The sequence below is a fragment of the Rhinatrema bivittatum genome, chromosome 10 (genome assembly GCF_901001135.1).
Source record: "Rhinatrema bivittatum chromosome 10, aRhiBiv1.1, whole genome shotgun sequence".
NCBI classification, from domain to species: domain Eukaryota; kingdom Metazoa; phylum Chordata; class Amphibia; order Gymnophiona; family Rhinatrematidae; genus Rhinatrema; species Rhinatrema bivittatum.
In genome coordinates, this window is record NC_042624.1 from 73,928,137 (window position 1) to 73,943,707 (window position 15,571).

Sequence of the window (15,571 nt, forward strand, 5' to 3'; positions counted from 1 at the left end):
AAAATCAGAGAAGACTTCAAAGGAAATGCAAATTACAAAATACAGGCTTGTAAGCCTCTACCATTTTTGCCCCGATTAACATAATGTTATGTCCCCCCATCCAAACTCTGTCTCAACTGTTCGGGCAAAAAGAAAATATATGTATTTCCAGCTGATTTTACAAAACATTTGCAAGGAAATCGAAGTAGGAAACTCGCTCCCTTGGCCAAAACCTCGGGGCGCATAGCTATAAACATTTTCCTACATTGTTCAGTGGGCCGTGAGAGGTCTGGGTAGACCCTTACCACTCCACTCATAAATGCATTATTTATATTCTTGAAATACACTTTCATCAACTGTCCTTTTTCCACTTCTGTGAAAAATTGGACAAAAAGAGTTGCCCTTTCTGTGACTTCCATATTAGAGTTTTCCAAATATTGTGTTAGATTTATGAATTCATCCCTATTTTCTTCAGAGGTAATCTGTAAACTATTCCTTCGAGGTGTTAGAAAGAATAATTTCTTTACAGAAGGCACACTTTCTAATGGAATCTTTAGGGATTCAGTCACAAAACGTTTAAAAGTCACTAGAATTGGTTCTCCTGATACTTTAGGAAAGTTGACCAATCTAATGTTTAAATAGCGAAGATGATTTTCTACAGACTCAAGTCTTCTTTGTGATATAATACAGTCCTTCATAATAGATGAATTAAGTAACTGAGTCTGATTTAATTTCACAGTTAAATCCTGTATAATATTAGTGGTCTTGAATTTTCTGAGAATGTTCTTTTTCCACAGTATCCAATTTTTTCTCAGATTTACCCAATTGTTGAGACTGAATCTTCAGAGTACAGGCCATAACAGCCATTAAATCCCATATGGCTTCTAGTGTGATTTCCATGGGTTTCTCAAACTCCAGGGGATCAAGCATGTTTTCTCCTACCTCCTCCTGTGGTCTTTCTCTCACTGCCTCCAGAGATTCAATTCCTGCTCTGACCAAACTCCTCGCAGGCATTTCATGACCATCAAACAGAGGTGATAAGGTTGCCCCAACTCTTGCCTGATCAACGGACCCACCACGCTGATCTCTTCCGGCTGGCTTTGCGTCGGGGAGTCCAGCTCCGTCAATAACGCGGAGGGGAGAGCTACACAACGGGCCTCGGGGTTCTGGCGGGCTTAGGGTGACCTCGCCTGGCGAGAGAACTGCTCCTCTCAGCTCTCCCGCAGCGGCACTTGCTGCTCCACCACAGAGGGAATGGTCGCAAAGTCGGTGATATACCGCTGTTCCACCGGGCTAGGTGAGTCTGGGGGGTAGACTCTCACCTTGCCCTTCCGCTTGTGAGGCATTTTTCAAAGAGTATCTGCTACTCATGCAGTCAATTTCCAAGGGAATGGCAGATGGCGGAGCAGCTTGTTTCAGCGTCCTCAAGCCGTGGCCATCTTAACTCCTCCCCCAGAATCAAACCTTTTCTGATGGAAAGGAAGCTGAAGAACTAGGAGACATGATATGAAACTCCAAGGGGGGTAGACTCAAGAACTTCACGTACAAACTTTTTCACTGAAAAGATGGTGGATGCCAGAAATACCCTCCCAGAGGAGATGGTGAAGACAAATCAGTGATGGAATTCAAAAGGGAAGGGAATAAATACAGAGGATCCCTAGTGCTTATTGGATGGAAATGAAGAACTGAGGTAACCTGTGGTAACTTTAGATGCAACATTTTTGCATGTGGGTAACCTGCATGGACCAGCAGTTACAACCCTAAACAGAAGGCATGTGGGTAACGTGCATGGAGCGGACTGGATGGACCATTTTGGTCATTATCTGCAATGATTTTGTGAAAAGTGATGTGAATGTGAGTCCTTTGTGCTGTGGCATAATTGACGCAGTCTCGTAAGCAAACTTATGAGGCCTAAGCTGGCAGCTGGCAAATGTACCCTGTTTCGGGGCAGACGAGCTTCACCTATACCAGCTGCTTCTCCCGCAGGTTGAGCCCTTGGGTTCTGGTGACCAGCAGGTCTTAGGCAGGTCTCTAGGGAAGTGGCTAGAACAAGAGTCCAATGGCACGCCAGGGTCAGGGAAGGCAGCAGACTAAAGGAGTTGTAGAAGGCCAAGGTTGGGGCAAGTAGCAGACAAGGGTGGTCAGTCCAGGTGGCAGGCAATTACAGTCAGGTACAGGCAAGAGGTCAAAATCTGGAGAGTCAGTCCAATGGGAGACGAAGACACACTCAAGACACTGGATGAGATGGCAGGACAAGGCAAGTCTGGAGGGACAATTTTAGATGAGGGGAGACTTGTAGCTGCTAGAGTAGGTGGAACCACCACGGGTGGTGTCGGTGCAGCTGGAATAGCCTTGAATTTTTGCCAGGCGTTGAGACATTCCATGGAGCCTGCCAGAACCTCAAGGAAGCAGTTGCTCCTGGATCTTGTGGGCCAAGCCCAAAATGCCCTGAAGGGCAGTGGCCTCCAGCAGGTCCATGGGCTCCAGAATCTGTTGTGGATGTGGACCCTTAGACTGAAGAGGAGTTGGGGCTACCTGCAGGGAGGAGCCCCTCAGATCCCCATCATCGGAGGGTGACACTGGCAGAAGCAGAGGAGTTTCACCAATACCAGCCCACATTCCCCTTAGGTTGAGCCCTTGGGTCCTGGGGCTAGCTGTTCTTAGGTGCGGGCCTCTGTGGAGGTGAAGATGGATCCAGTTGAAGTCGATGCAGACCAGCTTGGAGAAGGAAGCGGCATCAAAACAAGCAGCAGTCAGGACAGGCAGCAGTCAACAGGGTCAGGTTCAGGCTGTGGTTAGAGGCAGGCAGTGTTCTCACAGAGACGTGGTTCAGGCAGTGGTCAGGGACAGGTGGTGGTCAAGCAGCATCGAGGTCCAATCCAAATCAGAGATTTCCTTTAAAAATCACACCTTCAAATTGTTCTAGGAAAAACTGCATCCAGCATCTCATGTCAAACCCAATGCAGAATAACTCAGCATGCCCGACATTGGCCATATTTTGATATCTTCATCAGGGGCTTAAGTACTGCTGAAATCTCCATAGTAAAGTTATGGCTCCTGGTTGCTATATGCTCAGATGTCTGGACTGTAGAACTGTTGCTGACAGACTGTTCACAGCGGGGCAGCAGATAGCTCACCAGCATCGCGCAACGTGTTTTTGAAACGTTCCGTCACAGCGACATAAGAACTTCTCATGAATTTCTTGTGCCGGCAAGAATAACATCCGACTCCCTGAAGAAGGAGGTTTCTCCGAAACACCGCGTGTCGGACATCGTCGGATTCCCTCACTCAGCCGGTTTTCTACTTGGTGCATGGACTTTACGTGTGGGCCACTACCAGTAAAATTTGGACTGGAGGGTTTGCAACACATTCTATAAGATAAGTGTACCTCTCTTTAGCTCCGGACAAGGGAGCACTTGTTAAAAAATCTCTCAGTGACCAATGATTAAAAAGGCCCTTGCTGCTGAAAGCTTCCTGAGCCTGGAGCCTCCTGGGCACGTCGTATGAGGTCACTTTGAGTAACAACATATAATCCTTGACCCACTATATATACATACAGGATCTTTACTTCTTTGTATTATCAGTGGTTTCCTGATTATTTTGGATTCTTTATTTGTTGTATTGCACTGTAGAACTTGCATGATAGTCCTTATCATAGACATGATTGTCTCTGTAGCTGTAAGCTCACAAGAGTAGAAGAGTAGAAGACGCACGTAAGGAGGAGGTCTTTAGGTACCTGTTGTGAATCTGCATTGTAGTGACTACTTCAGGCCTGTTGGAGTCTTTGTTGTATTCTGAAAACACAGATGATTCTTTGTCAGACAGATCCTCTTTTCGTTTTTTCCTCCTGCTTGGATCAATGAGGGTCAGAAAAATTCCACAAGGACTACCCAAGGCACACCCTCAGGCTCATAGAGAACAGTACTTAATCCATTTTCTGGAATTACTCTTGGTTTCCCACTAATTAAGACACAATGAGTCAGTCCATAATGTTCTGTTAAGTTCAGGCAAAGGAACCAGAAAAAAAACAAAAACACCTTTTTTAGCAAACCATAGTGTACAGTCTCATTACTGCAAATTGCTTTTTAGCCTTCTGTAATCACGCATTACAAAGCTTTAGATTAAAAAAAGAAAATCCCAGCTTCTAAATCAAATAATACACAAGTCCCAGGTAATCCTCATTAAGGCAATTCAACTTCCTCTGGAAAAAAAAATTACTTTCTCAAATGCAGTTATGGGTTCATGAAAGAACAAAAAAAGCCCAGCACACTCTCTGGTGCAGCGAGTGGTGCATAAGACCCAAGCAAACCTCTTGAAGGCAATTCAGCTTTCTCTGGAGCCCCTTTGTGGGGCTTGTTTGCCACCACCCTGTTGGCTGAGGTTTTTTCCCTCTTCTGTAGTTCTGAGGACTTTTGCTTACTTTTCTCTTTCCCACTCACGCACCAGCCTTATATCAGGTAAGCAAGAACTCAGCCAACAACCTCCCACTGGCAAAGATTTCTAATAACGGTGATGCTGAAACCCAGTTGGCTTTGGATGCTAGTTCCTGTTTCCTCTCTTCATGGGGCTCCTTCAGTTTCCGTCGGCTCCTCCTTCTCTGTTCCTCGTTAGCCTTGCTCCTCAGATGTTGCTCCTGCTGGAAGAAATTCCATTTCCTCCACCCCTGCCCCCTCTTAATTTGTCTCTGGGGACTGATCAAGTGATAAGGGCCTTCCCTTCTCTCCTTCAGTATAGGATCCACCGCCCCTCTTTCCACTGGACACTCCAGTCTGCCTTTCTTATCCTGGGGAGGTGGGGGATGTCCGCCTTCCTTCCTTTTCCCTTCTTTGGCTAGATGTCTTTCTCTGTCTTACAGGATAGGTTCGTTTTTAAACTGTGTCCAGGGTTGACAGCTTTCCTTATTCCCCTCTAAATTCCTTCTTCCTCAGTGGGAAGAAAACGGTTCCGTCACAGTCCCAATAGCTACCTTAGATGTGTCGGCTTCCACAATAACTGGTTGCTGTGGGTCTGGGTGTACCAAACTCAGGGCCTTCCTAAAGGCTTTCTTCAGACGATCAAAAGCCAGTTGCTGCTCCCGAGTCCATTTAAAAGAAGTCTCCTTCTTAAGGACCTCCATCAGAGGAGCCACCAATTTGGAGAAACCCAGGAAAAAACGTCGGTAGAAGTTTGCAAACCCCAGTAAGCATTGTATTTCCTTTACGTTTTTCAGGACAGGCCGCTGGGCCACTGTGTGACCTTACTGGGGTCCATCTGTATTCCTTCAAGAGAAATTGTGTGTCCCAGGAATTCCATTAATCACTTGTCGAATTCACATTCTTTCAGCTGGGCATACAATTTGTGTTTCCAGAGATGGTACTGGACCCGCTGATCATGAGCCACTGGATCTTCGAAAAATAATCAAGATGTTTTCTAGATATATGACTAACTCTGATCTAGTATATATATTGCAATATTTTGTTTACTAGATTTTGAAAAGTAGCAGGAGCATTTCTTAATCTGAACGGTATCAGCAAGTATTCAAAATGGTCATATCATGTTTGAAAGGTCATCTTCCACTCGTCTTCTTCCCTGATCCAGACAAGATTTTATGCTCCCCTCAAATTGAGTAAATATTTGAGCTGCCTGAGGCATTCTAAGAGCTTGTTAATAAGAGGCGGGGTGTTGGGGGGGGGGGGGGGGTTAGTGATTACTGATAGGTATGGCATTAAAGGCCTGCTAGTCAATACAAGGCTACAGGGAACCATCCTTCTTTGGCACAAAGAAGATGGGCACCTCTGCTGGTGAAGTCAAATAAATCCTTTCTGCAGGTTTTCCTTTAAGTATTCACAGATGGCCTTCAATTACAGCTCTGACAAAAGGTAGATTCTTCCAAAAGGGATTTCTGCCCCTGGCTGCAAGTCTATTGGGCAGTCGTAGGAACTGGGCGGTGGGCGCAACTGTCAGTTTCTTTTTTTATCAAAAACATCCCAGTATGCCACATACTTTTCCAGCAGTTGTCCTATCCCATCTTTGAATGCCAGTCAACACAAATTGCTTGGATTCCCATTTTTGGGCCTTACTTTCTGGCAGGGGATGGGTTTCCTTCTAGTGATGTTGGATCAGGTGGGAAGAAGTTTGGGCAATGTATCTTCTACATGAGGCAGTTGAGGTTGATGAGAGTATTCTAAAGCCAATTACGAGAAAGTGAACATTACGCATTATGCTTTAGATTTCTTATGGATTGGTTTCATTGCTACTTATTTTGTTAATATTTTTATATTCCATTAATGTTTTTATTGTACATGGGCACTGAACATTACTATCTTTTTGAATGATGTGATTCATAAATTGAACAAAATGATTGAGTGCTGCATTATCTTGTGATTTACTGTCCTTTGCAATACACACTGTTTTTTCTTCTAGTTTATAAAGAACCAGTAAGTTTAGCTTAGGGATTTGAAACGAATTGTATTTCTCTCCAACTTTATTATTTTTTGTTTCTTTTATTTTATTTTTGCCTGATTTTTTTGTTCTAACAAAGATTGGAATTAATCAGTGCATTTTATTTTTGTAATTAATTTTTATCTTTTTAGTTGCTATTATTTTATTGTTGGCTATGTAAACCGCTTTGATCAATTATATAAATGTAAAAATGGTATAGAAATAATTTAAATAAATAAATAAACAAATCCTTACGAAGGATCATTTTTCACTTTATTATATTATATTGTATTAGACTAGGGAATCATATTTCCTGCTTATTCTGTTTCATTGTAAACCGGTATGATTTGCATTTGATGCAGGAATGTCAATATATAAAAGTTAAAAATAAATAAATAAATATATATATGCACAATATAACCTCATTCCCTTACATATCTTTTATCCTGAAGACTCTAGTCAATTGCTTCACTGCCTCTAGACCAATACCAAGCTGGACACCATGCCCACGTTGACCTTACACATACACACCCGCCATCAAACCCACATTATTTCATTTAATCTGAGATTTATATTCCACCTTTCATGATTAGTCCACCACTCCAAAGCGGATCACAGGATTAAGGAACCTTGCATGGGAAATCCCAACTATTTGGAGAGTAATACATTTACAGTGGAGAGCAAATGTACCATTTCATATAAAGTGAAAGAATCTGGAAGAGGTGCAAAACATAGCAGTGAGAGAATTCAGAATAAAATTACAAAAGCAGCTTGTCAGTAAATTGAATCAAAACGGAAAGATTAAAGTGCAGTTTGCTCCTGGTTGGGAAGGTGGTCCATGCCCTCTCGTGCTTAGTCATCTGAATTCTTACAGTGTCTTGCCCTGCTGATCTGCCAGACACTGCCTACTGTGAAGGATTTCAGAGGAGGGGAGAGAGAGTTCCAAATAACCCGTGCCATTCCTCCGAAGAATATTCAGTCACAGAGTCTGGAAAGATGGAATGGTTAAAGGCTGGTTTTGGCTTAACCATAGGCTTTGGGGGTTGGGGAAGGGGGAAGAACAGACAAACAGAGCTGCTGCCCTTCATAGCCTTTAAGTAACATGTTGAACAATCAGGAAACAATGCAAGGAATTTAAAGAGTGGGGGCGGTCTGTCCCCATTTTCTTCATGATTTCATTTTGGAGTCTGGAGAGTGATTTTGGGGGTAGACCAACATAAATGGAGTTACAGTAATATATAAACATGCACACCGATATAGCACAGTGTCACCTCTCTCATACACATTATATATATCTAATGGAAACATTGCACGATACATGATGCCAAGCCAACCTTTCTAAGATATGTGTCTCAAAGCATTCATTTGATAGTACGAGAGCCATCAAAAATAAATACAAACAAATATCATTGTTAATCGCCAAGGGCACATTGCACAATTTGCATGGTTGAGCCAAGAATCTTGAAGAAATCAGTTGTTAGCTAAGAGAGCCATCATGAAAATAATTGCTGATTGTTAAGTTGATTTCACATAATATTATTATAAAATTATATTATATATGCAAAAAAAGGAATGGTTTTTTTTATGCCAGTGATGATTAAAAGATTGTTAAATGCTGGTTGGCATGATGCACGCAAGTTAAAATATTTCACTGTTGAACACAGTGTATTATGAACGGATTTTTTCATTCCATTAAGTTTCATCATAATGAAATAACTTCCTCTTGTCTCTTGTTTTTTTTCAAAGCATTATAATCAGGCCGATACAGTATCCCTTAACGCACGCTGATCCACCTCTCCCGGACACTCGATTTAATATTTAAATCGGGTGCCGCGATAAGAACGAGGCACTAGGGGAAATTGCGCGCCCCCTAGCGCCTCCTTGGCAGTGGGCGCCTGTCAGCCGGTTAGGAAAACAATCGCTCAATTTTAGAATGTCCCTTTTCCTAACCTGACCGCTGGCACCGCTGGCATCAGGCGCACATTTTTTTTTTTGCATGGGAGAAAGAGATAATAGCTTCATCAACATGCATTTACATATGATGCGCGCTATTACCTACCCGCGCTATTGGATGCATTAACCCCCGTTTTGCATCGGGGGTTACAGACGCGCATCCAAAACACACATCGAGCTGTGCGTTGTGGCCAGTGCACGGTATTGCATCGGTTGAAATGTGAGGTGGCTATTTCTTGTTCATATTACTGTAATGTATGTTTAAGACAGAATAAAGTTTTATAATAATTACTTATAATACAATGCAGGTCATTTTATGGGTATACTCTCACATATTTATAGTATATTTCAACATGAATAGCCCCATTTTTGCTTTTTGGGTTGTACATGTTACATACCCATGTAGCACAGAGGTCCTACAAACGTAATAAAAATTGTGCATGGTTCCACAGCAATATTGATGTTAATGGATACACCAGATTCTTTGTTTAGTTTGATGTGTGTATGCTTCATATACAAACACAGACACTGCTCAATGTCACCCCTCACACACACACACATTCCATATATACAGTGAATACATAGACACTACTGCACAGTATCAGTCCTGAGGCCCCAAATTAGGCATAGGCACCTGCACAGGCCCATCTTGTTACCTCACTCTCTGTGCATATGGACTGGCCCCTGAGTACACTTGGGGTTTGTCGGTGATGCACACTCCACCACACTCTAAGCTACAAGGAGTAACGAGTGGGCCCCACTTGCCACAGAGGAGGCAACGCTCTGCAGGCTGAACGTGCCGAGGCAACAATGGGAGACCAGTATGGTGCAGCCCACAGGGAGGCCAGACCGGAACAGAAGCCTCAGGACTAAGTGGAGTTGGGCGGAAAGGAGGGAAGCCTAGGAGCCAACTTTTCCAAATGATTAGGGGTGCGAAACCCAACACACATTACCTCTTCCTGGACCCAGGGAAGGAGATAGCTCAAGCAGCCACAACGCTGGCACCTATGGGCATGAGGGATGAGCCGGGGAAGAGTTTGTGGCTCCTATGGGCATGAGCCGGGGAAGAGTTAGTGGCACCTATGGGCATAAGGGATGAGCCGGGGAAGAGTTTGTGGCACCTATGGGCATGAGCCGGGGAAGAGTTTGTGGCTCCTATGGGCATGGGGGATGAGCCGGGGAAGAGTTAGTGGCACCTATGGGCATGGGGGATAAGCCGGGGAAGAGTTTGTGGCTCCTATGGGCATAAGGGATGAGCCGAGGAAGAGTTTGTGGCTCCTATGGGCATAAGGGATGAGCCGGGGAAAAGTTAGTGGCTCCTATGGGAATAAGGGATGAGCCGGGGAAGAGTTTGTGGCTCCTATGGGCATAAGGGATGAGCCGGGGAAGAGTTAGTGGCACCTATGGGCATGAGGGATGAGCCGGGGAAGAGTTAGTGGCACCTATGGGCATGAGCCGGGGAAGAGTTTGTGGCTTCTAGGGGCATAAGGGATGAGCCGGGGAAGAGTTAGTGGCTTCTAGGGGCATAAGGGATGAGCCGGGGAAGAGTTTGTGGCACCTATGGGCATGGGGGATGAGCCGGGGAAGAGTTAGTGGCTCCTATGGGCATATGGGATGAGCCGGGAAGAGTTAGTGGCACCTATGGGCATGAGGGATGAGCCGGGGAAGAGTTAGTGGCACCTATGGGCATGAGCCGGGGAAGAGTTTGTGGCTTCTAGGGGCATAAGGGATGAGCCGGGGAAGAGTTAGTGGCTTCTAGGGGCATAAGGGATGAGCCGGGGAAGAGTTTGTGGCACCTATGGGCATGGGGGATGAGCCGGGGAAGAGTTAGTGGCTCCTATGGGCATAAGGGATGAGCCGGGAAGAGTTAGTGGCACCTATGGGCATGAGGGATGAGCCGGGAAGAGTTAGTGGCACCTATGGGCATGAGGGATGAGCCGGGGAAGAGTTTAGTGGCAGCTATGGGCATGAGCCGGGGAAGAGTTAGTGGCTCCTATGGGCATAAGGGATGAGCTGGGGAAGAGTTAGTGGCACCTATGGGGATGAGCCGGGGAAGAGTTTGTAGCACCTTCTACCCCATGGGTTTGGCCAGCCTCCTCAGCTAGTTGCATATAACCGTGTACACTGCCCAGATACTGCAGCATCCCAGCCGCACACCTCACCCTCGCTCTCCCTGCTTGCTTCAGGAAGCGGCGCTGCCTTCGCCCTCCTCCCCCCAGCGGAAGGACCCCGGGAGGCGGTGCTCCGCCCTGGCTCGCTCGGATTGCGGGAGGCGCGGACGGAGATTCCGAGGCAGCAGCGGCGGCGGCGGCGGCTCGGCGAGGTGAGCGGGGAGGGCCCGGGGTCTCTGGGTTGGTAGCGGGGGGGAGGGGGAGATCTATCTGCCCGCCCGCCCGCCCGCGGGGCTGCTGCAAGGAGCCCTTCAGTTTGCGCTGGCGGATATGCAGAGAAACGAGGGCTACATCCTGACCTGAGTATATTCACCAGCCTTAGACTGAAGAGGGGGAAAAAAAATCATGAAAGTCCTGGAAATAATTCGATCGGCCGCCCTAGCTGTTATCGAGAGGTTGCGATTTAAGCAAGCGGGTCTCTTGGCTGAGCGCGTTTGGCTTTCTTATTTTTTTTAACTTTAATTTGCATGCCTTTGTGTAAGTGCATTGCTGTTGGTGTCAGGGGGAGCCGTTGATGTGCTAAATGTCTTTCCTAGCACGTCCCTTCCCACCTCCCCTGGATTGCATTGCTGGTATCGGGCATGGATTAGTGCAGTTTGCAAGGAAGCTCTGTCCTCTGCAGTTCTTGAACAGTTGGCGCTGTGTACCAGATGTGGAAACTGTTTCAGCGCTGAGATTTCATGCTTTTTTTTTTTTTTTTTTCTTCCTCCAAAGAAAAGCATATTCTTATTTAAATATATGAGAAAGTACACGTAAAACGGGAAACAACTCACATAGCAGATGGCATAAGGTAAGGAGCAGTTGCCCCTCCAGTGTGCCCAGTTGTTACCCCTCTGGTGCTCTACCACTTTGGGGGTAAATGAGCCTATAAATTCCCGTACTTAAACCATCACCGGCTCCTTTCATGTCTTTTACCCAGACGTTGACCCTTGTTTTTAGCCGTCCCCTCTAGATTCCTCTCCAGCCTGTTTACATTTTGTGATAGTGCTGGCCTCCGCTGGCAGGCCACTCCAGGCCTTGTAACCTCCCTCTTTTGTTCTTGCTTAATCCAACACCCAGCCCCTCGCCTGTGTTTTACCATTAAGGAATGTAATAATCCAGACAACCATTACAACCAGTGAGTCTGTTGTCCAAACATCGAAGGTTGTAACCATGATCGTTCTGGGCCTCTTGGCAGCCTGGTGCAGCTGCACCACTGATGATAGGGGTTGTAACTAAAGCTGCATCATGCAGGCTTCCCTAGTATTCTTGGGAAAACTGATGCAGCTCTATGCAGGGCCACATCAGGGAAACTTTTGCGGACCCCCCCCCCCCCCCCTTATGTTTTACACATTGATGGCCATGTTCCCTCTCCTTCCCAGCCTTGACACGCTCCTCCTTTCCCGTAAATCTGATGCTGCAGCTTTCCTCCTCAGTACTGGCCGACAGGAGGGCAAACTGCATGCCGCCTCCTCCTGGCCTATGAGGACCGAGACAAATGCACCTCTGCCTTCTTCTGGACTGCGCGAGCTGATGCAAGCGTGGTGTAAAGCCTCTTCCTCCTTCCAGCCAGCGCAGGCTGCTGCTGCTGCTGCCGCAAGTGCAACACTAATGGCCTGGTGCTGCGGGCAGATCTGGTGCAAAGGTGTTAAGCCCTTGTGCCCCCCCTCCCCGTTAACTTTCAGGTCCTTGGGCCCCTGTTCTGAGATTTTGATAACTAAAACTTAACAAACATTATGACTCCCACCAGCCCCACCTCTCCCAGGACAATCCTCTACAACTGTGGCTCTCAATCCAGGCCTCTGGATACACCCAGCCAGTCAGGTGTTCAGGACATCCACAGTCAGATATGAGTGAGAGAGATCTGCATATATATCAATTTATCTTGTGCATGTTGATTGTAGATATTCTGCAAACCTGACAGGCTAGGGGTGTCCTGGGAAATCCCTGTTCTAAACCACATCATTGAACACCATACTTTAAAATATTAAACTTTTCTTTCAAATATATACAAATAATACAAATATGTTTCAGAAATTCTGTCACAGTATCTGATGAACATGGTATTTGTGATTTTTTGAGGGTAGACTTAACAAAAACAAATCAAGTAAATCATATATTTGTAAATTAAAAGAAATCCATACTGCATCAGTGGAAGATAATGTCTGGAATGTCCGGTTGGCTGGGCTTGACTAGGATGTTTCCCGTTATTACTCACCATAGAAAGGAAATTCAGATGATGTGGTCGCGTCAGTAACAGTGACACAGATACCCTCCAGTATGTGATGCTTTATGAAGTACTACAAAGCCCTGCCAAAAAAGTCACTTGGAACATGCACAGCAAACCTGCCATACCCAAACAGCACTCCCAGAGCTGAAACAGCAACAATCCCATCCGAAAAGGCAACATTGCAAATATTCCACCTGGCCCTAGAACACAAGTACACTTTCTGTTGGGAAAACAGAACAAGCCGGGTTGCTATAGATGCCTACACAGAAACTACATGCTCACCTCAGTCACACACACACAGACCTTCACCAAATACAGAATAAGTGACCACAAATTAGAAATATGCAGTCCCAAATGGATGAGTCTCTACTCTGCTGTCTACTCCATCTTGATCCCCTCCCCTCCTGTTCCCTGCAGACAGGATGGGAGAAGTGGCTCATATTTGCCTTGCTCAGTCTGTTTCAGACTAGCTGTCTCCTCCCCTCCTGTTCCCTGCCTGCTGCCTGGGAGGCCAGTGATTGAAGTAGGAAGCCTGGGCTTGGGGGTGCTGGGCAGCAGAGCCCTGAGTGTTAATGCAGTGGATCCCATGCCATGTAGGGCCTGGAGCAGCTGCCCTTTTATCCAGAGTTAAAATCAGCCCTGGCTATATCTCTGTACCCATGGTCGCTCTATATACTTTACCCCATCCTTTTTGAGGGCCAGATGCAGCTCTTCCATCACTTTGGGGTAGATTTTCAAAGGGTTACGCGTGTAAGTAACCCTTAAAAAAAAAAAAAACCCTGTGCGCGCCGAGCCTATTTTGCATAGGCTCGGGGACGCGCGTATGTCCCGGGGCTTTCGAAAATGGGCGGATTGGGGGCGAGGCCGGGGGCTTGGGGACGGGGCGGGGCTGGGGGCGTTCCCAAGCAGCCATGCCGGAGGTTCGTGTGCCGGCAGCTGGCCGGCGCATGCAAGAGGCAGGCGTAACTCCATCAAGGAGAGTGGGGTGGGTTAGATAGGGGAAGGGGGGGGGCAGAAGGAAAGTTCCCTCCGCCCCCCGATTTCGGAGCGGCCTCGGAGGGAACGGAGGAAGCCTGCGCAGCTTGACACACGCAAGTTGCACAATTGTGCACCCCCTTGCGAGCACCAATCCTGGATTTTAGGGGCGAGTCCGGGGGCGTAGATTTGTTCGCGCCAGGTTGCGCGAACAAATCTATGCCCGTGCGCAGGTTTGAAGATCTGCCCCTTTCTGCGCATTGGCTTGTATTTGCCCTGTTGCAGGCAGGGCCCGCGTTCTCCAGCTGTCCGTACTTGTGGCAACAACCATGGACTAGATGAGTTCAGTGCCGCTGGCAGCTCGGAGCTCCTCCTCAGGCTCGTCAAATTAAAATTCACAAAACAAAAACAGAAATCCTAAACTTAAGGCAGCCAACCACTTTCCCTCCACCCCGGTTCATCTCACTCTAACACACTCCTCCCTCCCCAGCACTGCCCCGCTTCCTGCTCATCTCCTTCCAGAACTCTCTCCTCCTGCCAGGGCACTGTCTTCCCTCCCCCAGCTTCCCCTCCCCCAACACACTCTTTTTTTCCTCCTCTCCTCGACATTGTCCCCTAGTCTCTCTCCCCTCAATCCTGCCCCAGCCAGTCTCCATCCCCCACTTGCCTCCACCACTTTCCAGCAGCGGGTCTGGCCTTGCCCCAGGTTTGCCAGTCCCTGCACCTCACCATCTTCAGGCACTGCCCCCAGAACTGTAGTCTTCTCGTTACTGCGTGTCTCAGAGTGCGAGTTGCACGGTATCTGCACGCTTCTTACATTCTCACGCTCGTGAGAAACAGGGTGCGGATTCAGGTGCTGTGTGGTTCCCTCTCTGAGAAGCTGCCTGGTGTCTGAACGCTACAGATGTTTAAGGGAGTGGTGCAGGACGAGGGAGGGGAGCCAGCTTGGAGTTGGTGGAGGACATGTTAAAGAGCTGTTGGGGGGTCTTTTTGCTCTGTCCTCTCTCCCGTTCTCCCAGGCAGACCACCCATATTCTGCAGGAGGATATGAAAAATTAGTGTGGGAGGGGAATTCTGCATTACACAACCCCCCTCCCCCCCACCTGCTCTTACCACTTGACGCTGTATCTGTATGGCCAAAGCCTGATTAAATCCTGTCGCAGTCCTGGGTTCCACCACCTCTGATAAGGTTAGGCCAAGCGTCTGGCGCCCTCTTAGTAAAGAAGTGTTTTCCCCCATTTCTTTATCTTCCTTCCTGCAGTTTCAGATCATGACCCCTTGTCTTTGAATTATGAAATTAAAATGTCCTTTTCTATGGAAAATGCCACCTTCATGTAGTTTTACTGAAGCCTCTAAAATATCTGAATGTTTCTGTTCTGTCTTCTCTGGCCCTTCTGTCCCAACGACTACATTGCGTGTCTCAAGCCCTTCAAGAACCAAGGCATAGCTTGCTTTCCTCCTCTCACTGTCCTTACAAAGCTTTGGCCTCCAGAGCAGTATTCCAGTACTTGGGGTGAATTGTAGCTTACATTGGCTTTCTAGAATAAAGTCTTGTGGTTGCCATGTTAGTCCTCATGGATACCTAGAAAAAAGGGTCAACAGACAAGCTGTAGATGAGACCCTTGTATTGGACTAACGTAGTACGATTCCGATTAGCATTCCTCACCCGTTACAAGGCATCCCTCTGTCAGTCTTCTCCCCGCTTCTTCCAGGGCTGGTTTTCGGGATCTCCACAATGAATATGCATACAAGAGATTTGCATACCATGGAGGGAGTGCATGCAAATCTCTTGTATGCATATTCATTATAGAGTGGATTTTTAGGAAGAATAGAGGGTCCCGGATACCACGATGCTTGGTTGGGC

The 15,571-nt window shown here is 46.9% G+C and overlaps 1 protein-coding gene across 1 annotated transcript in view; it reads left to right on the plus strand.

Annotated features, from left to right (window-relative positions):
- The first annotated feature begins 10,519 nt into the window (after positions 1 to 10,519).
- Positions 10,520 to 15,571, plus strand: part of C10H1orf21 (chromosome 10 C1orf21 homolog) — a 248,229-nt gene continuing 243,177 nt past the window's right edge. The window contains exon 1 of the mRNA XM_029617990.1: positions 10,520 to 10,675. The gene's annotated coding sequence lies outside the window, so the exon portion shown is untranslated. The remainder of the gene's footprint in view (positions 10,676 to 15,571) is intronic.